The sequence below is a fragment of the Heliangelus exortis genome, chromosome 7 (assembly GCF_036169615.1).
Source record: "Heliangelus exortis chromosome 7, bHelExo1.hap1, whole genome shotgun sequence".
Taxonomy (NCBI): Eukaryota; Metazoa; Chordata; class Aves; order Apodiformes; family Trochilidae; genus Heliangelus; species Heliangelus exortis.
Genome location: NC_092428.1, coordinates 4,477 through 32,147, shown reverse-complemented (window position 1 = coordinate 32,147; position 27,671 = coordinate 4,477). Strand labels below are relative to the sequence as shown.

The following is a 27,671-nucleotide window of genomic DNA, read 5'->3' as shown; positions in this document are numbered from 1 at the left end:
AGGTGAGTGGAACTGGGTGGGGCTCTTTTGAGGTGGTGGGTGTAGTATCAGTGGTTGTTAATGGCTGAAGTACGCCTTCTTGGTGACACTGCTTCTGATTTTCCTCTTTTAGGGTTTGCAGGTGATGAAGAGGTGATGATGATGAACATGCCCGTCAGACAGCGTGGTGTTTTGCTGGACATAGATCCAAAACCACCATCCCTCAGGAAGATAAGTTGAGGGACTGAAGTGAAGTGCTGAGGTTGGGAGTTGTTGCAGAAGGGATCTGGAAGTTTTCTGAGCAAAGGCTGGCGTGGGCTGCCTGTTGTTTTAGGCAGTATCTCGGCACGTGCTTTTGCTTTGACTTTTGCAGGTGCCACGCAAAACCACGCGTTGAGGAGCGGTCGGAGAAGGTGAGATGGTTGCGGGCCGGCTCATCCAGAGATTTTGCTTCAACTCGGTTAAGGGTTTCCCTTTGTTTTTGCAGGAGCTGCGCGTGCCCCCTTTGGAGGGGGAAGAGCGCTGGAGGTGAGACGGGATGGTAACGAGGAGGCTCGATCTGACAAGCAGAACGGGAATTTTGTGTCTCCTGGTATTTCAGGTGCCAGAAGCAATGGTGGCCATAACAAGTGGAAGGAGACGGTGAGCAGGGCGAGTCGGGGGATATGAGGAGCTTGTGGAAGGGGTTGGTATTTAGCTGACGTCCTATTTCTGGTGGCACTGCCGTTTGTTGTTGCAGATGACGAGGAGGAACTTGGTGGTTTTGGGAAGATTCCCGTCAGCCGATGTGGGTTACTTTTCTGTCCAGTGCTTCAGAGCCCCCGCCGTTTGAAAGGTAAGAGAAAGGGAGGATGGCTGGGGAGGGTCTGCGTGGAGGAGTCAAGGTTAGGAATCGCCGGCTCGGGTTTTAAAGTTACTGTAGGGGAGCGAGCTGTCCAGAAGCGGTGCCCTTTGGGTGTTTGATGGGCGCCTGTCCCTCCCTGGCCTGATGCTAGCAAGTGTATGAGAACTGTATGAGGACTGGAGGTGAGGTGGCAGTGCAGGGCTTGTGGAGCTAGTGTCTTCTCTCAAGCACAACAATAGTTTTGTGCCTTTTAGGTTCCCTGAATGACGATGCCTACAGCGTCCAACTCTGGAAAGCGTGGCGAGTGGGACCCTGCAGGGCTCTTCTGCGAAGCTGGGACATTTGGAAGGGAATGGGGCTGGCTGAATATTCTGGTAGGCGTTTCGGTGTTGTGGTTATGTGTGTGGAGTTCTTTTGTTTGCTTGTTTTGGTGTTGTGGTGTGACTTTTTTTTTTTTTTAATGTAGGTGGCAAAGGGGAACCTTGCAAGTTGAGGATTATTCTGGGCTGCTCCTGTCTATTTTCCTGGCTAACCACGACTTTGGAGAGCCAGTCCTCTGAAAGATAAGTTGAGGGACCAGTGGTGTAGAGGGGTCAAGGCTGGTGGGAGTTGTGGAAGGGGTTTTGAAGTTAGTGTAGGGGAGAGGGCAGTCTGGGAGCAGGCTCCTTTGGTCAGGTGAAGGAAGTGGGTTAATTTCTGATGTGATGCCAGTGTGGGCAGGGCAGCTCCAGCCTTGGTGTGTGGTGGTGTGTAGTTTGTGTTGTATGTCTTTGTCTTAAAGCTTTCTCAGGCCTTGATGTCCTCTCAGAGCAAGTCCCACATCTTGACCCTCATCCCTGCAAGGCCTTTACTCATCAGCACAGTCCTAGTCAGCAGCATCTTCTTCTTGTGTGACAAGTTTGAAGTGTAGATAGGTCTTTCATCTGGGAAGCTTCCTGATGGTCATCTTCTGAAACATCATCGCCACCTGCATCAGCATCATCTCTGGTCATGGATTTTCCCAGAGTGGGACTTTGTTTCCCGCATCCTCGTGTCATCAGGTCTTGAAGCCCGGGTTCTTCGGCGTCCCTTGATTCAGCCTCTCGTTTTGCAGTTGCATTGCCGTAGGTCTTCTTGCCCAACAGTCTTGGATCCCAGAGATATTCTTTTTGCTTGGTGTTCTCTTGAGATCGAGTCTCGTAATTTGGAGGGCTGTGTCTCGAACTGGTCTGAGTGTTTGGCTTGGAGCTGCCCTTCCCGGAGTTTGCTGGAAGAGCCATAACTGAATAGTTCAGCTGTTGGGCAGTGTTCCAGTGACTTGTGTATCACTGTTTTTCAGATCCCGTGTGACAAGGATGTACATGAAAGAGCGGGAGGAGAGAAGAGCGCCGTCCAAAGGTTAGTCGGTGTTGGAGTGAAGGTCCCACTCCCGGCTACCTGGCCACATTATGGTTTGTTTGTCCTTTTGAAGGTGAGAGCAGCCAAGGAAGCAGAATATCTGTTCCGGAGGTGGCTCTGGCAAGGTGAGCAAAGGCTGGTGTGCTGGAGGAGCAGTTATTTCTCGGGTGTTTTATTTTTGTTGAAGGCATTGGCATCCCCTGTTTTTTGTGTTTTCCAGGTGTCCTCCAAACCTACTTTTGGCACCCCCACGAGGACGGCAGGCAGATGGGTGAGAGGCTGAGGCACTACCTCAGCATGTTCCTTTTGCTTTGACTTTTGCAGGTGCCACAACCATCCTTGTAGGGACAAAGACACACATTTAGGAGCGGTTGGAGAAGGTGAGATGGTGGTGGGCTGGGTCAGCCGTGTATTTTACATCAAGTCACTTAAACGTTTCCTTTTGTTTTTGCAGGCGCTGTGCGTGCCACCTTTGGAACCGGATGAGCGTTGAAGTTGAGTTGAGTTGGTAGCGAGGGGTTCATGGGGCTGGTGACTTCTGATCAGCAGAACAGAAACTCTTTCTCTTGGTGTTTCAGGTTCCCCGAGCAATGGTGGTGCTAGCGTTCAACTCTGGAAGGAGAAGGTGCGTGGTATACCATGGGGCTCCCTCGAGGAGGTGAGTGCAGCAGAAGTAGCGTGCGTTGGCTTAGGTGGGACTTGTGCCAGCGCTGTTTGCGATCTGTGGGTTGTGTTTTTTCCTTTTTTACGTCTAGGGGATGAAGAGGAACCGTGCGACTGGAAGCACATCCCAGTCAAACGATGTGGTTTTCGTTACCGACCATGGCTTTGTGCTGCTGTCGCTCTTGAAGATAAGTTGAGGGCCCAGGGGCGGGTGGGGAGGGGCTGAGCAGAGGAGTCGAGGCTGGGAACTGCAGGTGGTGTTTTGAAGTTAGTGTAGGGGAGAGGGTTGTCTGGGAGCAGCCCCCTTTGGGTGGGTGAAGGAACAGGTTACTTTCCAGTGTGATTCCAGCGTGGGCAGGGCAGCTCCAGCTTCGGTGTGTGGGGTTGTGTGTTTTGTGTTGTCAGTCTTTGCTGTCTTAGAGCTTCCTGAGGCCTTGATGGTCCTCTGTGTCCTCGCAGAGCAAGTCCTGCATCTTGGGCATCCTCCCGGGAAAGCCTTTCCTGATCAGCACGGCGCTAATCAGCAGCGTGTTATTCCGCACGACGAGTCTAAATTGCAGATCGGTCTCTTGACTTGGAAGTTTCTTGATGGCTGTCTTCTGCAACGTCATTCTCAATTGCATTGTCATCTGATCTCTGTCCACCCAGTTTCCCTGAGGGGGACTCGTTCCCCGCATCCGTGCGTCCTCAGGTCTTGAAGGCGGCTTCTCGGGCATCCGTCGCTTCGTTCCCTCGCTTTGCAGATGCACCGCTGTAGGTCTTATTGCCCAAAAGTCTTGGGTTCCAGAGTCCCTCACAGGACAAGTAATATTGAACATCATCCCCATGGTGTTGAACACATTTAGTCATCATCATCATCATAGTGCCACCTGGATCCTTCTTTTCTTGCATCTTGCAAATTTCTTGATAGGCATCTTTTGTAATCTTCTTTATGAACGAATGAGCATCTCTGGTCATAAATTTTCCACATTTGCAACCTTGTCTCTGCATCCTTAGGTCTTGATGCTAGTCTTCTTGTACATCTGATATGTTGTTTTGAAGAGTAATTATTGTAACAGGAAGTGTTCTATGACACTTGATGTCACCATGGGGCCTCCTTACCTCACCCTTGCATCCCTGTAGATCTTCTTGGCCAACTTCTTGGAGCCCAGAGTAATTCTTGTTGGGAGTTTTCTATTAATGTTTAATCTTGTAGTTTGCAGTGGTGTGTCTTGGGTTGGTCTGTGTTTGTGTGTTTGGCCTGGAGCTGCTCTGCCCAGATTGTAGAGTTGGGGATATTGAAGAGCCATAAGGGTCTCTGGTGATGTTTGCCTGTAGTTTTTAGGCCACAATTTTACAGCGATCTTAGGTGGAGCAGCCATACTCAGGCTGGGTGGGCAGTTGCTTTGATGGTGTTTGAAGGTGATGGGACCCTCATGAGAGGGTTTTTCCTGTGCAGCGCAGGAGATCGACCCTCTCAGTAGTTAACGGTTGTATGTGTATGGGTTTAAAGTTGTGGGGCTGTGTTTATTAATGGCATGAGGGTAGTAATACTCTAGTAATACCTAGTTTCCTAACTAGGATTGAGATGTCTGGAATTGTCTGTCCATTGTTCAGCGTTCCAGTGACTTGTGTAACACTTTCTTTCAGATGCAAAGGACAAATATGCGCTTGTGAGAAGAAATGAGGGAGCAGAGTGCAGTCAGGTCAGTCAGTGTGTAGCGCTGGAGGGATTGTGCTTCTGGTAGCTACCTGATTACAGTGTGTGTTTAACTCATTTTGAAGGTAGAAGCAGTAAGGGAAGTGGGATAGTCACTGAAGGTGACTGGGGTGAGGTGAGTGATGACTAGTGGGACCAAAGAGCAGTTATTTTTCGGGTGTGTTGTTGAAGTTCGAAGCATCAGTTGATGTTTATACGTTCTATTGTAGTCACCATGTGACAACAAGAAAATTGCAGAAGCTGGGTATGCAAATTGCCAAGGTAAAGGAGTAAGAGATGGGAATTGTTGCAGGCAGGGTGCTGTTTGAGGCAGCATCTTGGTACGTTCCTTTTGTTTTTTGCAAATATCCTAAGCAGGCTCACTGGGACAAAGCTGCTGACTGTAGCAAGTAGTCCGAGGCAAGGTCAGTGTCAAAGAGCAGAGAATAATGTGGCTACTCAGTGAAGCAGTTACTTTTTTGCATGAACTTTGTAGGCCACTTTTGGGACTGGATGAGCATTTGAGGTGCGCTGGGGTAGTAGCGAGGATGAACATGGAGCTGGTGACTTCCTTCAAGTATACCTGTCATTTTGTCTCTTGGTGTAGATTGGGTTCTACAAACAATGACAGATGCAGTATCTGACATCGAATGGGTACAGAGCAGGTGAGGGGAAGCCCATGGTGCTAATCACAGAATTACCTCTATTAGAAAAGACCTTCAAGATCATAGAGGCCAACCATTAGCCTTACACTGACAAGAACTTAAGCCATATCCCTAAGTTAAGCTATTTCTATATGACTTGGGGGGTGTCTTTAGGGATGATGAGTACTTCAAGGGATGGCGAAGGAGGTTGTCGCAGAAGAGGTTTGCCAACCCATAGGATTCTTCCGGATGCTTCCTGCTGGCACTCTGCTTTTGCTTTTTTTTTTTTTTTTTTTCATGAAGACAAGCCTGGTGATTGCAGAAATATACCAGTTACCTGATGTGCCTTTTCTTGAGGAAGGAATCTGATCCCTGGCCTGCTGCAAGCTAAGCTGGGAGACCAGGAACAACTGCCCTTCAGCATGAATATTGATAGAAGATGGGAAGAGAGAGTCCAAAACAGAAATGCCTCTCATTCAAAGATGTTGCATTTTGGAAACTCCCCATCAGAGCAGATCCCAAAAGAGTCTGCGGAAGTCACCAGCAACAAGACTCTTTCCTCCTCCTTCAAAAAAAGAGAGAGTCATTCTCAAGATGGAAGCACAGCACATCTTTCTCAAGTTGATGGTGTTTCTGGCTTTGTGGGTCACAATTGCAGCAGTTGAGATGATGAAAATGCATTCCTCTGCACGTTTTGGTACATCCAGATGTATTAACAAATCAGAGTCCTTTTTGGTAAGTTTATATACTGCAGCAGTGGGGATTTGTTTGACTCCTGCAGTTTTACCCTCCCTTCTCTCCATCATCCTTCAAAAATTAAAGCTAAAGAGTTATCACAGACTTTTTGTATCATAAATGTAACAAAAACAGTTGTGTAAAGTACAAACTGCATTGTTTAGACGCTAACAGCCCCTGCTAACATGCTTTAGATCTCGTATTACCTAGTTTAGCTAATTATCTATTCTAGATCTTTGAACAGAGAGACAGCTGGATGCTGCAGGTATCTTTTGCTGGTGTTTTGATGGAGTGCTCTGAAGTACTATGTTTCTGTCTCCCTCTAAATGGGATATTTCCCTGGGGGTTTGGTAGCATCTCCTTTGGGCAGCTATCCCGGTTGTGTAACACACAAAAAATTCCTGGTCAAATTATCCCTGTGTTTGAGATAGAAAATGTAATGGTATCAGTGAACAGTTGTACAAGTTACATGAATGCAGAAAGGAAGTGAAATACTTGCCTATAGAAGTATTTAAATAGGATATGTATAAACATGTGGACACCTCATAGAATCATAGAATTAGCTGGGTTGGAAGGGACCTCAGAGATCATCAAGTCCAACCCTTGACCCACCGGTGCGGTTGCTAGACCATGGCACTGAGTGCCACATCCAGTCTCTTTTTAAATGTGTCTAGGGATGGAGAATCCGCCACCTCACCGGGCAGTCCATTCCATTGCCTGATCACCCTCTCCGTAAAAAAATTCTTTCTGATATCCAGCCTAAATCTCCCCTGGCACAACTTAAGACTGTGTCCTCTTGTCTTGTTGAAAGTCGTCTGGGAAAAGAGACCAACTCCCGCCTGGCTCCAACCTCCTTTCAGGTAGTTGTAGAGAGCGACGAGGTCTCCCCTGAGCCTCCTCTTCTTCAGGCTGAACAGCCCCAGCTCTCTCAGCCTCTCTTCATAGGGCCTGTGCTCGAGTCCCTTCACCAGCCTGGTTGCCCTCCTTTGGACCTGTTCCAGGACCTCGATATCCTTCCTGAACTGAGGGGCCCAGAACTGGACACAGTACTCGAGGTGTGGCCTCACCAGGGCTGAGTACAGAGGCAGAATCACCTCCTTGGACCTGCTGGCGACGCTGTTCCTGATACAGGCCAGGATGCCATTGGCCTTCTTGGCCACCTGGGCACACTGCTGGCTCATGTTCAGCTTCCTGTCAATCCAGACTCCCAGGTCCCTTTCTGCCTGGCTGCTCTCCAACCACTCTGTGCCCAGCCTGTAGCGCTGCATGGGGTTGTTGTGGCCAAAGTGCAGGACCCGGCACTTGGCCGTGTTGAACCTCATCCCGTTGGAGTCAGCCCAACTCTCCAGTCTGTCCAGGTCCCTCTGCAGAGCCCTCCTGCCTTCTGGCTGGTCCACACTTCCTCCCAGCTTGGTGTCGTCTGCGAACTTGCTGATGATGGACTCAATCCCTTCATCTAAGTCATAGATAAAGATATTAAACAGTACTGGGCCCAACACTGATCCCTGGGGGACACCACTGGTGACCGGCCGCCAACTGGATGCAGCCCCGTTCAGCACCACTCTCTGGGCCCGGCCTTCCAGCCAGTTTTTAACCCAGCACAGGGTGCTCCTGTCCAAGCTGCGGGCAGACAGCTTTTTCAGGAGAATGCTGTGGGAGACGGTGTCAAGCAGATAGTGAATTTATTTTTTTACTTTCAGGAGTCATTTTTTACTTTCAGCTTTGTCTAAGCAGGATGCAGCGCCACTACTGTGGCAGCGTGTGTGTAGGTGTCTCTCATGATACAAGTAGAGGCAGCCATACAGGGTTCTCTACCCCAGCAGTGGAATAAGGAAGGATGGAAGCTTTTTCTGCCCCCAGCAAGAGCGTTGCTTTGATGTTACGAATGTAATGACAAATCCTGTCTAATAGTCTTCATAGATGTGTTTTAAGCACTGGAGTTACAGTGGGGAGCGGTAAAGGGCTGTGAGGGCTGTCAGGGTGTATGGTAGAGGTGAGGGGGGAGTGTGGGACCAGGAGGGACGGGGGATATTTTGCTCCGGGGATTCTGTGTGCGTGTATCAAAGCTGATGTATAGGTCAAAGCAGATATTAGATGTGTAAATGGGTATTTAAATGCTTGCTGGCTTGCTGACAGACACCAGTCCTCCAGCAACTGGAAACAGCATGTGAAGCAGCCAAACTAACTCTCTATTTTGGACCTTTAGAAACCGGATGTTCCCCATTACTCAGCTGCACTCTATGTTCTTTTTTTGTCCTCGTGTAACCAGAAGGAGCCAGACAGTCAGCTGCTCACTGTTCTCTGTAGTGAAATGAGGCAACCAGGTGCCACTAATTGCCAGGTAGTGGGCATGAGCTTGTGTTAAACCCACCTGTGCCTGATTAGGGCGGGCCCCAACTGCACATGAGCAGGATTAGGGGGCCAATAAAAGGTGAGGCCTGGAGCACAATCTCACTCAGCTCATTCCTGAGCAAGCCAGGAGATAGGTTAGCTGATTCCAGAGCAGTAGCTCCGAGCCAGGCTCGGCAACCCTGAGGGCAATAAACTCAGAGCACTATTCGTGAGTTTCTGCTGAAACGCCTGTTTGGACCTCGGAGCGCCGTGCCCTAAGAGAGGTTCGTCTTGCAACAGTTCTCTCTTTTGGTCCTCCAGCAACAAGGTAAGGTGGGGCTTAATGGATAAGAGGTAATGGAGAAATTCTGATTGGACGTAAGTTCATTTTTCACCATGTGGACAGTAAAAGATTGGAATGGTCTCCCAGGAGAAGCGGTAGATTCCTCCCATTGTAGAAAGTGTTAAGACATCGAATCCATAGTATGAGGTAGAGGGATGGACCAGATGGTCTTTGAGGGCCCCTTCTAACATGAGTGATTAAATGAATCTATGAAGTAAGAGAGAAAATTGACAGGTTTTGGCGAAGATCAGAGGATCTCCCAGATGGTGTGTTTCTACGCTCAGGGGACATTGGGGGCTCTTAAATTTTTAACTTTCAGTTTGTCCGATTTCCGGAGACTCATTTGTAGTTTTCCGGTAAAAAGATGGCCGACTTTCGGTAGCAAAATGGCCGACTTCCGGTGACTCATTTGTAGTTTTCCGGTAAAAAGATGGCCGACTTTCGGTAGCAAAATGGCCGACTTCCGGAGACTCATTTGTAGTTTTCCGGTAACAAGATGGCCGACTTCCGGTAACAAGATGGCCGACTTCCGGTGACTCATTTGTAGTTTTTCGCTAAAAAGATGGCCGACTTCCGGTAATAAGATGGCCGACTTCCGGAGACTCATTTGTAGTTTTCCGGTAACAAGATGGCCGACTTCCGGAGACTCATTTGTAGTTTTCCGGTAAAAAGATGGCTGACTTCCGGTAACAAAATGGCCGACTTCCGGAGACTCCTTTGTAGTTTTCCGCTAAAAAGATGGCCGACTTCCGGTAACAAAATGGCCGACTTCCGGAGACTCATTTGTAGTTTTCCGCTAAAAAGATGGCCGACTTCCGGTAACAAAATGGCCGACTTCCGGAGACTCATTTGTAGTTTTCCGGTAAAAAGACGGCCGACTTCCGGTAACAAGATGGCCGACTTCCGGAGACTCATTTGTAGTTTACCGGTAAAAAATGGCCGACTTCCGGTAACAAAATGGCCGACTTCCGGAGACTCATTTGTAGTTTTCCGGTAGAATGATGGCCGACTTCCGGTGACAAGATGGCCGACTTCCGGAGACTCATTTGTAGTTTTTCGGTAAAAAGATGGCCGACTTCCGGAGACTCATTTGTAGTTTTCCGGTAAAAAGATGGCCGACTTCCGGTAACAACATGGCCGACTTCCGGAGACTCATTTGTAGTTTTTCGCTCAAAAGATGCCCGACTGCCCGTCGATGGTTTTGTATCTTCTTATATTCAGTGCGTGGCAGCGTGTATTGCGGTGTTCAATTCTTAGCAGTCATCGGATTGTTTCGTTTTTGGAGACAGCGCATCTGACACGTAGGACCAATCGTAACCTTGTTATGTGAGGTAACAAGGGAAAAGTGTGAGTTTGCAGAAGTGAACAGCACGGTGATTTGGAATTAACAGAAGAGGCTTAACAAAAGGTTTTGGATTTATGATCCTCACAAATAAGAAGAGATCTCAAACAAATCTGTAAATGGGTTACACAGAACTTGGAGCCCAGGGGAGAAAATTACCAGAAGCAGAAAACAACTCCACTTTGAGAGTTATCAGTGTTATAAATTACTGACTCAATATTCTGTTAATAGTTTAATTTAATTAATAAAATTGCAATAAGCAAAACAGCGCTGGGTGCGTGGAGAGTCTCCGCTCCACTCGCACACATGCCTTAAAGTTTAATCTTTTATCTTACATTCCATACCTTAATACATATTCATAACTATTCTAGTACGTATTCATGACTGTTCTAGGAATAGGCTGGATTATGTTTATTAGTTCTTGGGAGAAGCAGGCCTTCAAAGGCGCATGCCCGCTTTATCTCTGGGGATCTTTTTGACCCCCATCTGGTGGTCGTTGGATGAAGTCAGCGTCTGCCTCAGTTTCCCCTCTCGTTACCCTTCGATTCCGCACGTGCGCTCCTTCGCTCTTTCCTGTGCAACGCTCTGCAGTCAGCAGTAAAACCACCTTAAATTGCAACGCTATGTGGTGAGCAGCAAAATCAGCTTAGATTAGCACAACAGGATGTACATTGTAGTGTTTTCAGGGCACAGAAACTGTGGATGTCTTGTTTCTTGTTCCCTTAAGCTTTGTAGTTACGCAAAGAACAGTTATATTTCATTTTAACGAATTCCTACGTTTGCATATTTCACAATGTTGAAGACAGATATATTATTAGTACTCTCAAAGGTGGGTTAGCAAACACTTTATAATTATTTAACATGAATTCACAAACACATCTACTACATTAGCACATTTTTGGGCTGCGCTAGAACTAGAACAACTCACAGTAGGATATAAAGCGGCTCTGTCTGCCATAATTCCTATCATGCAATGGGTCAAATATATTCAAGATAGAGCCAAAGTGGGAGGCTATGGTGTGGCTGCCTTCCACTAGCAGCTAGCCACTGCCCCCCACGAATAATCAAGAAGTAAACCCTGATTTTGCACTCAAAAATGAATCTTTAATGAGGTTTGGAAAAAACTTGGATCTATTAACTCATCCTGAGACGGAGCACATTTGGTTTACTGGGAGATCAGCTAAGTATGTAGGAGGAAAAAGGCTTGTGAAAGCAGTAGCTTACCCTCCCCATTCTGAGAAATTTTTTTGAAACCCTGAGAGGGTGCAAAAGCAGCCAATATACTGAATTGTCTGGGCAGATATTTTAGGTAACCACCAGTAACATGTCTAGGGGAGATAGTTTAGGCAGCCCTACGATCTGCGACTTGAGCCCCAGCCAGGCCCCGGTTTCGGTCGTTAGGGGGCGTAAGACCGGACGTTTTCACGTTAAGAAAAGCTCAAGTCCTTCGGACTAGCGGCAACGGGATACTCGAAAAACTGGACCCTTTCTGGCTTCCTCACCTACAAAAGGACGCACCGTGTAGGATTTCCCAACTGCTGGGAAGGGTTCTCCGTGTCCTCGTAACAACCAGGGCTCCCCAGCAACCGCAGATCCAGGGAAAGTCGAATCATTACGGCAATCGGCGACACGTCTTTCTTACTCTTTATCGCTGCGTCTGTATAGTAACAATTACATGAGCTGGTGTGTTTTGCTTTGACTTTGCTATCGCACTTCAGTTTTGTTGTTTGTTTCTGCACTTGTTCTCTTATAATTTAATACATCAGTAAATATAAACTAACTTCTTTATTTGGGTGCCTGTGTCTTTTGCGCTGACCCCGCCCATCTGGCAAAGTATCATATTAAGTAGCAGATCTATATAGACCTCAGGACAGTCTCAACTAACCTTGAAATCTAGTGAAACTGATGCCACGTGAAACACCAAGGACAGACTAATAGAAAAGCAGCGCAGCAAGCCCCTCCCCCCTCGAGAGCCAGATAAATCCAGAGGACACGGAGACGGCAAAATGAAAGGTGAATTTCAGGAATTAGAGTTCCATATGGAGACCAGGAAGCAAACGGATCAATTTATTTCGAGATGGCAGCAAACCGTCAGAACTTCAGGTTCAGATGAAACAACCAGTGAAATCAAAGCACATGCAGAAGAGCCAAGAGACCAATCACCCTGGGGTAAGATGCATTTTAAAGAAACCCTTTACACAACAGGACGGGTGCACATCATGCAGAAAGGTAGCGAGGTATTAAAAGGCAGAGACAAAATACACCAGCTCTGGGGCAGAGGGAGAGTATGAACTCCGCTTTACTGCCAGGGGCAAAGACCACATCCAGCCACACCCAGGGTCCTCTCCGAGGAAGCGTTCGGAAAGGGACGGGGGTCCGGTCTCCCCCTCAAGACTCTGCCAGAGGGTCTTCCCGGACTCTTCTTCAACATTATTGCCCATCAGAGCCCTCTCATTCAGGGCACCGCTCCTTATGAGACCATCCTCACGCCGCCCCACACCCTTCAATCTCTGCGGTGCTCTTTTTAGCTCTCTTACTGAGACAGAATCCTTCTTCAGGCTCTCTTTGCACCCCAGAACCCTTCCTTCATTTGTTGTGATCTTAGACATCTGTTCAGTCCCTCAGCCCCCGAGGACATCCGTGCATCAACTGGACACATACGGTTTTCCCTCGTGTCCCAGAGCCGCCTTTTACCTCTCTCACAGCACCCTTCTCTCACCACCACACCTCCGGAGGCCAACCTCACGCCCCCTGTCGGCGTCCCACAGCCACCTTCCGGCTCCGTTGCGCATTTTACTCCTTTTTCGCTCCACGAGAAGCTCTTCTGACGCTGTCTGTCATTCGGTTCCCAACATCCCAGGGTCGCCTGTACTCTATTAAAATCCCCTCCAGACTGCTGCTTGTGCCCCTCAGCTTTCTTCAGTGTCTTTGATCCAAAAATGACCCCTCTAACAGAATACTGCCTTCCAGCTTGCCTTTAGTGCACTTTTAGCTTTGTTGCAGAGCTCTCACCCCTCTGAGTCTTTCAGGAGACTTTGTGAGTCCGTATCTGTGACCCACCCCACTTGTTCTTTCCTCTTTTCTCTCTAATACAAGCCTCCAATGACCTTTACTCTGTTAAGGTTCCCTTTGGGTTGAATTCTTACCTGGTCACGTCGCTGAAGTAACAACGAGAGAAAAAAAACCCCAAATTCCTCAGCCGGCATCACGGAGTTTCTCTGCTTGTCCCGCAAACTGAAGAAAGAGGAGAAAACTGACTGCTTCTCCTCTGGCTGCTTTTATACCTCGTGGTAATCCCACACGCCCCTTTCCCAGGGGATTGTGGGAAAAGCTGTGGGCGGTGCCTGTGGTATATAAGCCGCAGCCTTTGGCTAGGGGCTTCAGTCAGCTCTTGGGCTTCTCTGAGGTCAGAGCTCTCCTACTCCTGGAGCTGACTGCAGCTGTTGAGCTGTCTGGGCTGTTTGAGAAGACTCTTTAAGGTAAGAACTTTAAAACCACCGTAAGTTAGAGCTCTTTATAGCAAGAATATGCTTGCATGCAAATTTTTTTTTTTTCTATTTGTTAGTTTTTTTTTTTTTTTTTTTTCTACTTATTACTTTTCTTTCTTTTTTTTTTTTTTTTTTTTTTTTTTTTTTTTTAATGCAGTTGTTGGAGAGGAACCTTAAAACTGCAGGAACGTGCTAGTCAGACAGCGTGGTTTTGTTGCTGGACATAAATTTAGACTCACAGCCCTCTGAAAGCTAAGTACAGGAACTTGGTTGCAGAGGGGCTGAGGCTTGGAGTTGCAGGAGGGATTTGGAAGATGGCATCTGGGAGAGGGCTGTCTACAATTAGCCCCGTTTGAGTGGGTGAACAGAGCATGTTAGTTTCCAGCACAATGCTAGGGTGGGCAGGGCAGCTCCAGCCTTGGTGTGTGGGGTTGTGTATCTTGTGTTGTTTGTCTTTGTCTTAGAGCTTCCTCCGGTCTTGATGGTCTTCTCTGTGTCCTCACAGAGCGAGTCTCGCATCTTGGGCATCATCCCTGCAAAGCCTTTCCTGATCAGCACGGTACTGATCAGCAGCGTGTTATTCTGCACAATGAGTTTAAATTGCAGATCCGTCTCTTGACTTGCAAGTTTCTTGATGGTCGTCTTCCGCAATGTCGTTCTCAATTGCATTGTCATCTGATCTCTGTCCTCCCAGTTTCCCTGAGGGGGACTCATTCCCCACATCCTTGCATCCTCAGGTCTTGAAGGCGGCATCTTGGGCATCCATCGCTTCGTTCCCTCGCTTTGCAGACGCATCGCTGTAGGTCTTATTGCCCAAAAGTCTTGGATTCCCGAGTCCCTGTTCTTGCTGCGAGTTTTATCTTGAGCTCAAGTCTTGTGACTCACGTGGCTGTGTCTCGGGTCAGTCTGTGCCTGTGAGTGTTTGGCTTGGAGCTGCCCTGCCTGCTGGGTAGGATCAGGGGCCACAGAAGCACCACAACCTGACCGACTCGGTGTTGAGCGGCGGTGCGGTAACTTGCGTAATCCTGTTTTTCAGATCCCGCAAGTCAAGGATGAGCGAGAAACGGATGGAGGAGGAGACAAGGGAACCAGCTGAAGGTTAGTCAGGGTGTGCAGTTGGTGGCAAGCTGCCTCCCTTGGCTACCTGACCACATTACGGTTTGTTGTCATTTTGAAGGTGGAAGCGGCGAGCGAAGCGGGGTACGGACACCAGAGGTGGCTGTGGCAAGGTGAGCGATGGCCGGTGGGCTGGAGGAGCAGTTATTCTCAGGTGTTGTATTATTGGTTGGTCATGAGCATCCCTTGTTGTTTTGTGGGTTTTTTTTGTTTTTCAGGTGCCTTCCTAACCTCATCGTGGTACCCCAAAGAGATGGCAGACAGATGGGCGAGGGGCAAAGGTAGTGGAGCAGGAGATAGATGTCCCAGTGGCCTGGGTGTTGTTGGAGACAATATCTCAGCGTGTGCCTTTTGCCTTGACTTTTGCAGGTGTCACACACAGTGCCGGAGTGACAAAGCCACGTCTTGAGGAACAGTTGGAGAAGGTGAGATGGCTGTGTGCAGAGTCGTTCACGTGTTTTATATCAATTCGGTTAAAAGTTTCCTCTTTTTTTTGCAGGCGGTGTGCCTCCTACTGTTGAGAACAGATGACTCTTAAAGGTGAGGTGGTACAGGGGGGGTTCATGGAGCTCGTGATGATCAATCATCAGAACAATAACTCTCTCTTGTTCTTTTTAGGTGCCCAAAGCAGTGGTGTAGACAGGATTGAACTCTGGATCAAGAAGGGGAGAAGAATGCTGTGGGACTCTTCTGAGGCCTCTTTTTTGTAGTGTAAGTGTTTGGAGACAGCTGAAGCGGTCCTAACTGGTGACATGGATTCTGATTTTTTCCTTTTTTTTTTTTTCTGATTGCAGATGGTGAACAGGAATGTGTGTACTGAAGGAACGTGCCTGTCACGGAGTGGTGTTTGCCTATGGACATAGATTCCGAACCCCAGCTCTCGGAAAGATAAGTCGAGGGACTGAATTGTTGGGGGGTTGAGGTTGGGAGTTGCAGGAGGGATTTTGAAGTTTGCTTTCTGGGAGAGGGCTGTCTGGGAGTAGCCCCCTTTGCGTGGATAAGCGGAGCCAGTTAGTTTCCAGCACGATGCTAGTGTGGGCAGGGCAGCTCCAGCCTTGGTGTCTGGGGTTGTGTGTTTTGTGTTGTCCGTCTTTGTCTCGGCGCTTCCTCAGGCCTTGATGGTCTTCTGTGTGTCATCACAGAACGAGTCCTGCGTCTTGGGCATCATCCCTGGAAAGCATTTCCTGGTCAGCAGCATCTTTTTCTTGTGTGACAGATGTAAACCATAGATTGGTCTTTCATCTTGGAAGTTTCTTGACGGTCATCTTCTGAAACATCATTGCCACCTGCATCGGCATCTCTGGTCTTAGATTTTCCCAGAGTGGGAATCGATCCACACGTCCTTGTGTCCTCAGGTCTTGAAGTCCATGTTTTTTGGCATCCATCGCTTCATCTCCTAGCTTCGCAGTCACATCGCCGTAGGTCTTCTTGCCAAGCAGTCTCGGATGCCGGAGATACGCTTCTTGCTTGGTGGTCTCTTGACATAGTCTCATGGTTTGCAGGGTTGTGTCTTGAGTTTGTGTTTGGGTTGGAGCTGCCCTGCCTGGAGTTGTAGGGTCAGGGTTTGTTGGAAGAGCCCTAAGGGAATATTCCAGCTGTTGAGCAGCATTTCAGTGACTTGCATAATACTGTTTTTCAGATGCTGTGTGACAAAGACGAGCAGAAAAAGGCTGGAGGAGGCGAGAAAGATGGCACCTGAAGGTTAGTCAGTGTTTGGTGTTGGTGGGGAGGTGCTTTCAATATTTATTAGAATCCCTGAGATTAGTTTGATTTATTTCTTACAGATGCAGAAGTCCAGGACGTGGAACAAAAAGCAAAGCAGGTGGGTAGCTGAATGTCATAGCAAGGCTTGGTAAAGTCTGTCACAGGGCAGGTGGATGTAGTTGCTCTGAGCAGCATTAATGTATTTTTTTTTTTTTTTTTCTTTTTTTTTAGGTTGCAAAGCTGTGTAGAGCAGGCAGTTCATCTCAATGGGACATGACATTTGGAAGGTGAGCACTGTGAAATTGCCTGCTGGAAGTGTTAAATGTTATGAGTAGTATTGAAGTAAAAAACATTACCTGTGTATTTTTTCAGGTGGTGCCTCGGTATCCAGTTCAGACTAACATGCCTGAGGGGCATCTGGCGAAGGATTAAGGTAAAGGAGATTGGGCAATTCTCTGGGAGGGTTTTGTTGGAAGCAGCAGTATATTACAAATTGCCTTGCTCTTTTCAGGTGCCCTGTAGAGCCATTGAGGTGTCAGGAAGTACACCCATCAACTGCTTAAGAAGGTGAGATGCTAATAAGCTCTTTCAGTAAGATCAAAGTCCTTGACCACTCGCTAAAGCATTTGCCTTTTTTTTTTGCAGATGCTGTCCTGGCCATTGTTGGACTTGGCTGAGCATTTGAGGTGAGGTGAGGTGGAGCGGTGGGAATGACGAGGATCATTTTATGGAGCAGAACAGTAATTTTGTCTCTTGGTCTTCTAGGTGACAGAAGCACGGTGTCTCCGATGAGCGTGTCGTACGAGGAGGGCGTGCTGTGGGACAGTCGGTGCCGGTAGACGGGACGCTCTAGGATTCTGCACGGTTTACGGAGAACCGTCTTCGGGGAGACCATCCGAACCTGCGCCTTTTCGTCTAGCAAACTGTGTTTCCACGGCAGCGCTATGTTGTATTTCATCTGTGCCTCCTTCAGGGTTTCAGTCTCAAAGCCCATCAGGTAACAAATGTGTTGTTCTGGTGTTTGGTTTTGTAGGGCTCTGTATCTGCTGTTTGGCAGTATACTGACTTTGTACTGTAGGTTTCCAGATATACATTATATGTGTGATTTAGTTCTCAGTGCCTTGCAATGCTTTGTAATTGAATTGCCATGGCTTTGTGGCCACGTGCCACAAAGGTGCTAGGTTCTGTGTCTTCAGTCCCTCCTTGTATTTCTGTATTAGAACATTTACTGCATTGTACAGTATGGTTCATGTTGGTGTCGCGCCGTACTTGACCTGGTGTCGCGCCGTACTTGACCTGGTGTCGCGCCGTACTTGACCTGGTGTCGCGCCGTACTTGACCTGGTGTCGCGCCGTACTTGACCTGGTGTCGCGCCGTACTTGACCTGGTGTCTGAGTTGTTACTCTATTTTTTTACTCAAGTGCACCAAAATAGGCTGTATTACTGTCTGTGGTTCCATTGGTGTTTTCCATGTGTGGTTGTATTGTTCTGTGAAGCCTTATGTGTGTGTTAGGGTGGCTTTGTTACAGCATGTTGTACTGTATTAGATTACAGTGCCCTATATTTGAGTGCTTATTTGAGTTTTTATTGCACTGTATTGCTATGTAATGTAATGGCGTTTGAATCTGTAGTGTGCTACATTTGCCTGTATGGGACTGTATTAGTGTGCCAGTGAGCCTATAGCATTGTAGGGGACTAGGTACACGACCCGGTGTTGCAATGTACGTGAAGGATTGATTTTGCATAGCTTTTTATTTGAATATATACTTCTACTGCCTTACTTCATTGTTTGACTTTTACAGCCCTACTTTAGAGCGGTAGATTTAGTCTGTAGTGGCTTTTGTTTGACTTTGTGATGCCTTGCAGTTTAATCCTAATTTGAGTCTGTGCTGAAATTGAGTTTGTGTAGTTGTAGTACTTGACGGAGTCATTGAAGTATTTGCCTGTAAGTAGTCTGTAATGCAGACTTAAGCAGAAGTCTGTAATGCCTTCTTTGTCTGTCTTTGTGTATAGTCCTGAATATTTGTTTACCTCCCCGCTGGACTCTGTACTTGAATACGTACTGTATTTTCAATAATGGTTTTTGACTGCATTGTGAGCGTACTCGTGTGTGTAATGTGATGGAACTGGCTGTAATTGACCGAGTATAGCGTTGTAACAATCTAGTGGTATGCATTGCCACTGCATGTGTATTGATTTGTAATGATGTATGTGTATTGCCTTGAAACCAACTGTGTACTGCCTTGTAGTGATGTACTTGAAGCTTGGACCTGGGTGTGGGTAGACTTGGACCTGGGTGTGGGTAGCCTTGGACCTGCCTTGTACCTGTGTGTGTGTTGCCTTGTACCTGTGTGTGTGTTGCCTTGTACCTGTGTGTGTGTTGCCTTGTACCTGTGTGTGTGTTGCCTTGTACCTGTGTGTGTGTAGTGCTGTACTTGTATTGCCTTAATTGAGTGTCTGTTTCTTTGTACTGATGTACTTATATTGCCTTATACCTGAAAGTGTATTGCCTTGTATTGAAATGTGAATTGCCTTGTATTGAAATGTGAATTGCCTTGTATTGAAATGTGAATTGCCTTGTATTGAAATGTGAATTGCCTTGTATTGAAATGTGTATTGCCTTGTATTGAAATGTGTATTGCCTTGTAGTGATGTACTTGAAGCTTGGACCTGGGTGTGGGTAGCCTTGGACCTGGGTGTGGGTAGCCTTGGACCTGGGTGTGGGTAGCCTTGGACCTGTGTGTGTGTAGTGCTGTACTTTTATTGCCTTAATTGAGTGTCTGTTTCTTTGTACCGATGTACTTATATTGCCTTATACCTGAAAGTGTATTGCCTTGTATTGAAATGTGAATTGCCTTGTATTGAAATGTGAATTGCCTTGTATCGAAATGTGAATTGCCTTGTATCGAAATGTGAATTGCCTTGTATCGAAATGTGAATTGCCTTGTATCGAAATGTGAATTGCCTTGTATCGAAATGTGAATTGCCTTGTATCGAAATGTGAATTGCCTTGTATCGAAATGTGAATTGCCTTGTATCGAAATGTGAATTGCCTTGTATCGAAATGTGAATTGCCTTGTATCGAAATGTGAATTGCCTTGTATCGAAATGTGAATTGCCTTGTATCGAAATGTGAATTGCCTTGTATCGAAATGTGAATTGCCTTGAAACCAACTGTGTACTGCCTTGTAGTGATGTACTTGAAGCTTGGACCCTGGTGTGGGTAGCCTTGGACCCTGGTGTGGGTAGCCTTGGACCCTGGTGTGGGTAGCCTTGGACCTGTGTGTGTGTTGCCTTGTACCTGTGTGTGTGTTGCCTTGTACCTGTGTGTGTGTTGCCTTGTACCTGTGTGTGTGTTGCCTTGTACCTGTGTGTGTGTTGCCTTGTACCTGTGTGTGTGTTGCCTTGTACCTGTGTGTGTGTTGCCTTGTACCTGTGTGTGTGTAGTGCTGTACTTGTATTGCCTTAATTGAGTGTCTGTTGCTTTGTACTGATGTACTTATATTGCCTTATACCTGAAAGTGTATTGCCTTGTATTGAAATGTGTATTGCCTTGTATTGAAATGTGTATTGCCTTGTATTGAAATGTGTATTGCCTTGTATTGAAATGTGTATTGCCTTGTCCTAGAATGTGTATTGCCTTGTCCTAGAATGTGTATTGCCTTGTATTGAAATGTGTATTGCCTTGTCCTAGAATGTGTATTGCCTTGTATTGAAATGTGTATTGCCTTGTCCTAGAATGTGTATTGCCTTGTATTGAAATGTGTATTGCCTTGTCCTAGAATGTGTATTGCCTTGTATTGAAATGTGTATTGCCTTGTCCTAGAATGTGTATTGCCTTGTCCTAGAATGTGTATTGCCTTGTCCTAGAATGTGTATTGCCTTGTATCGAAATGTGAATTGCCTTGTATCGAAATGTGAATTGCCTTGTATCGAAATGTGAATTGCCTTGTATCGAAATGTGTATTGCCTTGTCCTAGAATGTGTATTGCCTTGTCCTAGAATGTGTATTGCCTTGTCCTAGAATGTGTATTGCCTTGAAACCAACTGTGTACTGCCTTGTAGTGATGTACTTGAAGCTTGGACCTGGGTGTGGGTAGCCTTGGACCCTGGTGTGGGTAGCCTTGTACCTGTGTGTGTGTTGCCTTGTACCTGTGTGTGTGTTGCCTTGTACCTGTGTGTGTGTAGTGCTGTACTTGTATTGCCTTAATTGAGTGTCTGTTGCTTTGTACTGATGTACTTATATTGCCTTATACCTGAAAGTGTATTGCCTTGTACTGAAATGTGTATTGCCTTGTCCTAGAATGTGTATTGCCTTGTCCTAGAATGTGTATTGCCTTGTCCTAGAATGTGTATTGCCTTGTCCTAGAATGTGTATTGCCTTGTCCTAGAATGTGTATTGCCTTCTCCTAGAATGTGTATTGCCTTGAAACCAACTGTGTACTGCCTTGTAGTGATGTACTTGAAGCTTGGACCTGGGTGTGGGTAGCCTTGGACCCTGGTGTGGGTAGCCTTGGACCCTGGTGTGGGTAGCCTTGGACCCTGGTGTGGGTAGCCTTGGACCCTGGTGTGGGTAGCCTTGTACCTGTGTGTGTGTTGCCTTGTACCTGTGTGTGTGTTGCCTTGTACCTGTGTGTGTGTAGTGCTGTACTTGTATTGCCTTAATCGAGTGTCTGTTGCTTTGTACTGATGTACTTATATTGCCTTATACCTGAAAGTGTATTGCCTTGTATTGAAATATGAATTGCCTTGTATTGAAATGTGTATTGCCTTGTATTGAAATGTGTATTGCCTTGTATTGAAATGTGTATTGCCTTGTATTGAAATGTGTATTGCCTTGTATTGAAATGTGTATTGCCTTGTATTGAAATGTGTATTGCCTTGTATTGAAATGTGTATAGCCTTGTATTGAAATGTGTATTGCCTTGTATTGAAATGTGTATTGCCTTGTATTGAAATGTGTATTGCCTTGTCCTAGAATGTGTATTGCCTTGTCCTAGAATGTGTATTGCCTTGTATTGAAATGTGTATTGCCTTGTATTGAAATGTGTATTGCCTTGTCCTAGAATGTGTATTGCTTTGTCCTAGAATGTGAATTGCCTTGTATTGAAATGTGAATTGCCTTGTATTGAAATGTGAATTGCCTTGTATTGAAATGTGAATTGCCTTGTATTGAAATGTGTATTGCCTTGTATTGAAATGTGTATTGCCTTGTCCTAGAATGTGTATTGCCTTGTATTGAAATGTGTATTGCCTTGTCCTAGAATGTGAATTGCCTTGTATTGAAATGTGTATTGCCTTGTATTGAAATGTGTATTGCCTTGTACTGAAATGTGTATTGCCTTGTACTGAAATGTGTATTGCCTTGTAATTTTTTGATTTTTTAAATGTAGTTCTTAGTCATTTATTGTGCTATAGTGGTAGCTGCAGGTTCTTGTAGGGTAGATGGCTTGGTTTTTGTGGGCTAGCTTGCTTGTATCATAGTGATTTAGGTGTAGCCTCTGCTTGTACATTGTATGTTGAGGTAACCATTGTTTCCCTTTCAGGTACTTAAAAAAATTACTTAGAATAAAAAAGCCCCAGCTGGGGGATTTTTTTTTCGCTCCCCTGGCTGGGGTTTTTTTTCCCGGGTCCCGGTCGGTCTGCGAGGCGATGTTCATCGCCTATGTTTGGATGCAGAAAGGCCTGGGACCTGGGTTTTGGCAGGCAGGATGATTTTGGAGGCTTCCAGGAGCACAGCTCCTGAGGAGCACGGTGGATGAAGGGTGTAGGCGGATAGAAGCAGTGAAACTAGAGCTGGTAGCTGAGAGCTGGTAGTGGCTTGTGCAGCAGTGGAATGAGGGTTGAGGAATTTTATTGGCAGTGTTGTGTCATAATAATAGGCTTGGGGGGTAGGTGTTGTCTGTGTTGTATATGTGGAGATGACAATTTTTTCCCTTTCAGGTACTTAAAAAAATTACTTAGAATAAAAAAGCCCCAGCTGGGGGATTTTTTTTTTCGCTCCCCCGGCTGGGGTTTTTTTTTCCCGGGTCCCGGTCGGTCTGCGAGGCGATGTTCATCGCCTATGTTTGGATGCAGAAAGGCCTGGGACCTGGGTTTTGGCAGGCAGGATGATTTTGGAGGCTTCCAGGAGCACAGCTCCTGAGGAGCACGGTGGATGAAGGGTGTAGGCGGATAGAAGCAGTGAAACTAGAGCTGGTAGCTGAGAGCTGGTAGTGGCTTGTGCAGCAGTGGAATGAGGGCCGAGGAATTTTGTTGGCAGTGTTGTGTAATAATAGGCTTGGGGGGTAGGTGTTGTCTGTGTTGTATATGTGGAGGTAACCATTGTTTCCTTTTCAGGTACTTAAAAAAAAATACTTAGAATAAAAAAGCCCCAGCTGGGGGATTTTTTTTTCGCTCCCCCGGCTGGGGTTTTTTTTCCCGGGTCCCGGTCGGTCTGCGAGGCGATGTTCATCGCCTATGTTTGGATGCAGAAAGGCCTGGGACCTGGGTTTTGGCAGGCAGGATGATTTAGGAGGCTTCCAGGAGCACAGCTCCTGAGGAGCACGGTGGATGAAGGGTGTAGGTGGATAGAAGCAGTGAAACTAGAGCTGGTAGCTGAGAGCTGGTAGTGGCTTGTGCAGCAGTGGAATGAGGGCCGAGGAATTTTGTTGGCAGTGTTGTGTAATAATAATAGGCTTGGGGGGTAGGTGTTGTCTGTGTTGTATATGTGGAGGTAACCATTGTTTCCTTTTCAGGTACTTAAAAAAAAATACTTAGAATAAAAAAGCCCCAGCTGGGGGATTTTTTTTTCGCTCCCCCGGCTGGGGTTTTTTTTTCCCGGGTCCCGGTCGGTCTGCGAGGCGATGTTCATCGCCTATGTTTGGATGCAGAAAGGCCTGGGACCTGGGTTTTGGCAGGCAGGATGATTTAGGAGGCCTCCTGGAGCACAGCTCCGGGGGAGCGTTGTGGATTCATGGCAGAAGTGAGTACCAACGATAGTAAAATGTAATTGGGATCTTTGCAGGAGAGGACGGCATAGTTGTGTCAGAGGGGTAGTTTGGAGAATTGAAAGGCAACACTGAGATAGTAAGCCAGGCAGATGTTGTGAAGGGTCCTTAGTTATTTCTGTAAGTCACTTGTTTAGAGAAGGGGATTCTAAAGATGATATATTAGGTGTGTGGAACAAATTTGAGCTAGTATATAAAGGCATTTTTTCTGGTTTTGTGTACTGTGTCATTTCCTCGGTTAGGTACCAATAAAACTCAAATAAGTCTGTGTTTTGCCATGCTGTGTCTCGTCATTGTTTCCTTGGTTAGGTATCAATAAAACTTGAATAAATCTGTGTTTTGCTATGCAATGTCTCGTGTCATTGTATCCTTGGTTAGGGACCAATAAAACTTGAATAAAGCTGTGTTTTGCCTTGCTTTGTCTCGTGTCATTGTTATCTCAGTTAGGGACCAATAAAACTTGAATAAAGCTGTGTTTTGCTTTGCTGTGTCCTGTCTCATTGTTATCTCAGTTAGGGACCAATAAAACTTGAATAAAGCTGTGTTTTGCTTTGCTGTGTCCTGTCTCATTATTTCTTAAGGTAGGTTTTGTATGTTGTCTCTTTGTAGTGACTGGATTGGCTGTGTATGTCTGTGTTGGTGTGTCTGTGTCTGCCTGTGTCAAATTCTATTTGTCTGTCTCTTCTGTCTTGAGTTGGCCAACTCATTCTCTACTGTCCACTTTGTTCCTGTGTCTCCCTCTTCTACTGTCTGTTCATGTCTTCTACTGTCTTTCTCTTTCTCTCTTCTATTGTCTTTAATCTACTGTCATTCTCTCTTCTATTTTGTCTTTCTCCTTGTCTTTTCTCTTCTACTCTTCTCTGTTTCTCTTCTACTCTTCTCTGTTTCTCTTCTACTCTTCTCTGTTTCTCTTCTACTCTTCTCTGTTTCTCTTCACTTTTCTCTGTTTCTCTTTACTTTTCTGTTTCTCTTTACTTTTCTCTGTTTCTCTTTACTTTTCTCTGTTTCTCTTTACTTTTCTCTGTTTCTCTTTACTTTTCTCTGTTTCTCTTTACTTTTCTCTGTTTCTCTTTACTTTTCTCTGTTTCTCTTTACTTTTCTCTGTTTCTCTTTACTTTCTCTGTTTCTCTTTACTTTCTCTGTTTCTCTTTACTTTCTCTGTTTCTCTTTACTTTCTCTGTTTCTCTTTACTTTCTCTGTTTCTCTTTACTTTCTCTGTTTCTCTTTACTTTCTCTGTTTCTCTTTACTTTCTCTGTTTCTCTTTACTTTCTCTGTTTCTCTTTACTTTCTCTGTTTCTCTTTACTTTCTCTGTTTCTCTTTACTTTCTCTGTTTCTCTTTACTTTCTCTGTTTCTCTTTACTTTCTCTGTTTCTCTTTACTTTCTCTGTTTCTCTTTACTTTCTCTGTTTCTCTTTAAACTTGTCACAAATTTAGTGACAAGTTTTAAAATTTAAATTAAATTATTTAATTTAAAAAAAAAACCCCACCAGCCCCTTGGGAGGAAAAAAAAAAAAAAAAATTTAAAAAAAAAAATAAAATTTTTTTTTTCCTCCCAAGGGGCTGCTGGGGCTGCACCGGACATATTATTTTTAATTTTTTATATACTAGTATATACGGAAATTAGCATAAATTAGCATAACCCCACCCCCTCCCCACCCACCACCTAGCCCATCCCACCTACTCCCACCCCCCCAACCCCACCCCCTCCCACCCCTAACCCCTCCCACCCCCCCGACCCCACCCCCTCCCACCCCTAACCCCTCCCACCCCCCCGACCCCACCCCCTCCCACCGCCAGCCCCTCCCACCCCCCCGACCCCACCCCCTCCCACCCCCAGCCCCTCCCACCCCCCCAACCCCGCCCCCTCCCACCCCTAACCCCACCCCCTACCACACCCCCAACCATAACCACACCCCTAACCCTAACCCTACCACGCCCCTAACCCCGCCCCCGGCCACACCCCCAACCCCACCCCTTACCACACCCCCAACCCCACCCCCTGCCACGCCCATAACCCCACCCCCAGCCACACCCCCAACCCTAACCCCACCCCCCTGCCACACCCCCAACCCCACCCCCTCCCACCCCTAACCCCTCCCACCCCCCCGACCCCACCCCCTCCCACCCCTAACCCCTCCCACCCCCCCGACCCCACCCCCTCCCACCGCCAGCCCCTCCCACCCCCCCGACCCCGCCCCCTCCCACCCCCAGCCCCTCCCACCCCCCCAACCCCGCCCCCTCCCACCCCTAACCCCACCCCCTACCACACCCCCAACCATAACCACACCCCTAACCCTAACCCTACCACACCCCTAACCCCACCCCCCACCACGCCCCCAACCGTAACCACGCCCCTAACCCCGCCCCCGGCCACACCCCCAACCCCACCCCCTGCCACGCCCATAACCCCACCCCCAGCCACACCCCGAACCCTAACCCCACCCCCCTGCCACACCCCCAACCCCACCCCCTACCCCACCCCCTGCCACACCCCTAACCCCACCCCCGGCCACACCCCCAACCCCGCCCCCTACCACACCCCCAACCCTAGCCACGCCCCTAACCCCACCCCCCACCACGCCCCCAACCGTAACCACGCCCCTAACCCCGCCCCCGGCCACACCCCCAACCCCACCCCCTGCCACACCCATAACCCCACCCCCAGCCACACCCCGAACCCTAACCCCACCCCCCTGCCACACCCCCAACCCCACCCCCTACCCCACCCCCTGCCACACCCCTAACCCCACCCCCGGCCACACCCCCAACCCCGCCCCCTACCACACCCCCAACCCTAGCCACGCCCCTAACCCCACCCCCCACCACGCCCCCAACCGTAACCACGCCCCTAACCCCGCCCCCGGCCACACCCCCAACCCCACCCCTTACCACACCCCCAACCCCACCCCCTGCCACGCCCATAACCCCACCCCCAGCCACACCCCCAACCCTAACCCCACCCCCCTGCCACACCCCCAACCCCACCCCCTACCCCACCCCCTGCCACGCCCCTAACCCCACCCCCGGCCACACCCCCAACCCCACCCCCTGCCACACCCCCAACCCTAGCCCCACCCCCTGCCACGCCCCTAACCCCACCCACTACCACACCCCCTACCACACCCGCAACCCTAGCCACGCCCCTAACCCCAACCCTAGCCACACCCCTAACCCCAACCCTAACCCCACCCCCAACCCTAACCCCACCCCCCACCACGCCCCCAGCCACGCCCCCAACCGTAACCACGCCCCTAACCCCGCCCCCTGCCATTAGGGTTAGGGTTAGGGTTAGGGTTAGGGTTAGGGTTAGGGTTAGGGTTAGGGTTAGGGTTAGGGTTAGGGTTAGGGTTAGGGTTAGGGTTAGGGTTAGGGTTAGGGTTAGGGTTAGGGTTAGGGTTAGGGTTAGGGTTAGGGTTAGGGTTAGGGTTAGGGTTAGGGTTAGGGTTAGGGTTAGGGTTAGGGTTAGGGTTAGGGTTAGGGTTAGGGTTAGGGTTAGGGTTAGGGTTAGGGTTAGGGTTAGGGTTAGGGTTAGGGTTAGGGTTAGGGTTAGGGTTAGGGTTAGGGTTAGGGTTAGGGTTAGGGTTAGGGTTAGGGTTAGGGTTAGGGTTAGGGTTAGGGTTAGGGTTAGGGTTAGGGTTAGGGTTAGGGTTAGGGTTAGGGTTAGGGTTAGGGTTAGGGTTAGGGTTAGGGTTAGGGTTAGGGTTAGGGTTAGGGTTAGGGTTAGGGTTAGGGTTAGGGTTAGGGTTAGGGTTAGGGTTAGGGTTAGGGTTAGGGTTAGGGTTAGGGTTAGGGTTAGGGTTAGGGTTAGGGTTAGGGTTAGGGTTAGGGTTAGGGTTAGGGTTAGGGTTAGGGTTAGGGTTAGGGTTAGGGTTAGGGTTAGGGTTAGGGTTAGGGTTAGGGTTAGGGTTAGGGTTAGGGTTAGGGTTAGGGTTAGGGTTAGGGTTAGGGTTAGGGTTAGGGTTAGGGTTAGGGTTAGGGTTAGGGTTAGGGTTAGGGTTAGGGTTAGGGTTAGGGTTAGGGTTAGGGTTAGGGTTAGGGTTAGGGTTAGGGTTAGGGTTAGGGTTAGGGTTAGGGTTAGGGTTAGGGTTAGGGTTAGGGTTAGGGTTAGGGTTAGGGTTAGGGTTAGGGTTAGGGTTAGGGTTAGGGTTAGGGTTAGGGTTAGGGTTAGGGTTAGGGTTAGGGTTAGGGTTAGGGTTAGGGTTAGGGTTAGGGTTAGGGTTAGGGTTAGGGTTAGGGTTAGGGTTAGGGTTAGGGTTAGGGTTAGGGTTAGGGTTAGGGTTAGGGTTAGGGTTAGGGTTAGGGTTAGGGTTAGGGTTAGGGTTAGGGTTAGGGTTAGGGTTAGGGTTAGGGTTAGGGTTAGGGTTAGGGTTAGGGTTAGGGTTAGGGTTAGGGTTAGGGTTAGGGTTAGGGTTAGGGTTAGGGTTAGGGTTAGGGTT

At 47.8% G+C, this 27,671-nt stretch overlaps 1 long non-coding RNA gene across 1 annotated transcript in view; it reads left to right on the top strand.

Annotated features, from left to right (window-relative positions):
* The window catches only part of LOC139798097 (uncharacterized), a 43,493-nt gene extending 28,837 nt beyond the window's left edge, over positions 1-14,656 (top strand). Inside the window, exon 4 of the long non-coding RNA XR_011726718.1 lies at positions 14,602-14,656. This is a non-coding gene — a long non-coding RNA (uncharacterized lncRNA). The remainder of the gene's footprint in view (positions 1-14,601) is intronic.
* The last annotated feature ends 13,015 nt before the right edge of the window (positions 14,657-27,671 follow it).